Source organism: Branchiostoma floridae, unplaced genomic scaffold (genome assembly GCF_000003815.2).
Source record: "Branchiostoma floridae strain S238N-H82 unplaced genomic scaffold, Bfl_VNyyK Sc7u5tJ_1480, whole genome shotgun sequence".
Lineage (NCBI taxonomy): Eukaryota > Metazoa > Chordata > Leptocardii > Amphioxiformes > Branchiostomatidae > Branchiostoma > Branchiostoma floridae.
Window position 1 is genome coordinate 100,286 of NW_023365727.1, and position 1,890 is coordinate 102,175.

Genomic DNA, 1,890 nt, shown 5'->3' on the forward strand with positions numbered 1-1,890 from the left:
TTAGTCGTATTGCCCAAATATTCATTACTAATGTCTATATTATACTTTGCCTCCTCTCCTACTGTACAGGAAGAGAATGCTATCCAATAAATGTGAGCAGAAATTAGTCCAACCTTGAACATCTGGGTGCTAATTCCTTGCATTGACTTAAATTTCTTTGCTGCCTAGAGAGTTTCACTGATGACAAAGGTAACAATAATGAAGAACGAGATGAGGAGAGTCAACGAGAGCAGAATAAGAGGAAAATAAAGCTTGTCACTCGAGAGCAGATAATAGAGCTCACAGAAAAGTAAGTAATCTGTGTACAGTTTGTATGTGATTAGCTTTGCCAAGAAGGTAACCTGTTATGTTTTCAAATTCGTTAGTGCATTTGTCTGTCTGTGTCAATGATAAATGAGAAGTACTGGATGAATTGCCTTGATATTTTGTACATGTGTGCGGGTTCATCTGGATGAAACCTCAAAGCTATTATATCTTCGTTAATATACTACGACTGGATAAAAATGGAGATTTACTTTTGGACGTTTTGAGTGACAACCATCACTCTTCTTCAGCGTCACGTGAATGAACTGGCAGTACATCTAACTAGTAGTAGAAAACGGTGGAACATGGAAAGATCGTTTGCAAAATTAACGTGACTTATTACCTTCGCCAAGAAGGGGATTGTAACAACTATAGAGGTATATCGCTCCTAAACATTGTCGGAAAAGTGTATGCTAGGATCCTTCTCAACAGACTGAAAATCCTGGCTAATCGTGTGTACCCGGAATCACAATGTGGATTTAGGGCAGGAAGATTGACAACTGACATGATCTTCTCCCTACGTCAATTGCAGGAAAAGAGCAGGGAACAGGGCCAAGCCCTATACAATCATGCTGTTCATAGACCTCACTAAAGCTTTCGATTTAGTGAGCAGGAAAGGCTTGTTCGAACTTCTGAAGAAGATCGGCTGCCCACCAAAACTGAGTAGCATGGTGGTTTCTTTTCACACTGACATGAAAGGGACAGTATTGTTCGATGGATCCTGTTCAGACTCTTTCTCCATAAAGAGCGGCGTAAAGCAGGGGTGCGTGTTAGCACCAACACTCTTTGGGATTTTCTTTTCCATACTGTTGTCGCACGCCTTCGACGCATCCACAGATGGAGTTTATCTACATACAAGGTCTGACGGGAAGTTGTTTAACCTCGCACGGCTTCGTTCCAAGACAAAGGTGAGGACAGTACTCCTCAGAGAGATGCTTTTTGCGGACGACGCAGCGCTCGCGGCCCATACAGAGGCCACTCTCCAGAGACTGAGCAACTGCTTTGGCACTGCATGTAAGCTGTTTGGACTCACCGTGAGCTTGGAAAAAACCTGCGTCTGTGCACAAGGGGTCAGCACTCCCCCAGCCATCACTATGGACAATGTACTCTTAAAAAATGTGGACAGCTTTACTTACCTTGGTTCTACAGTTACCAACACACTGTCGCTGGATGCCGAACTTGACAAACGTATCGGGAAGGCCACTACAATGGCTCGACTGACTCAAAGGGTTTGGGAGAACAGAGATCTGTCATTGCATACAAAAGTACAAGTGTACCGAGCCTGCGTACTGAGTGTCCTACTGTACGGGAGTGAGGCGTGGAACACATATGTACGACAAGAACGCCGATTAAACGCCTTTCATATGCGTTGTCTCCGACGCATCTTAGGACTTACCTGGAGAGACAAGGTACCAAACCGTGTCATCCTTGAACAAACAAAGGTGCAGAGTATCTATTCCATCCTCAGCCGATGCCGTCTTCGTTGGCTCGGACATGTAAGGCGTATGGAGGATGGGAGGATCCCTAACGATGTACTTTACAGCGAACTAGCCACTGGCTCCAGGGCTGTGGACGTCCCGCACTACG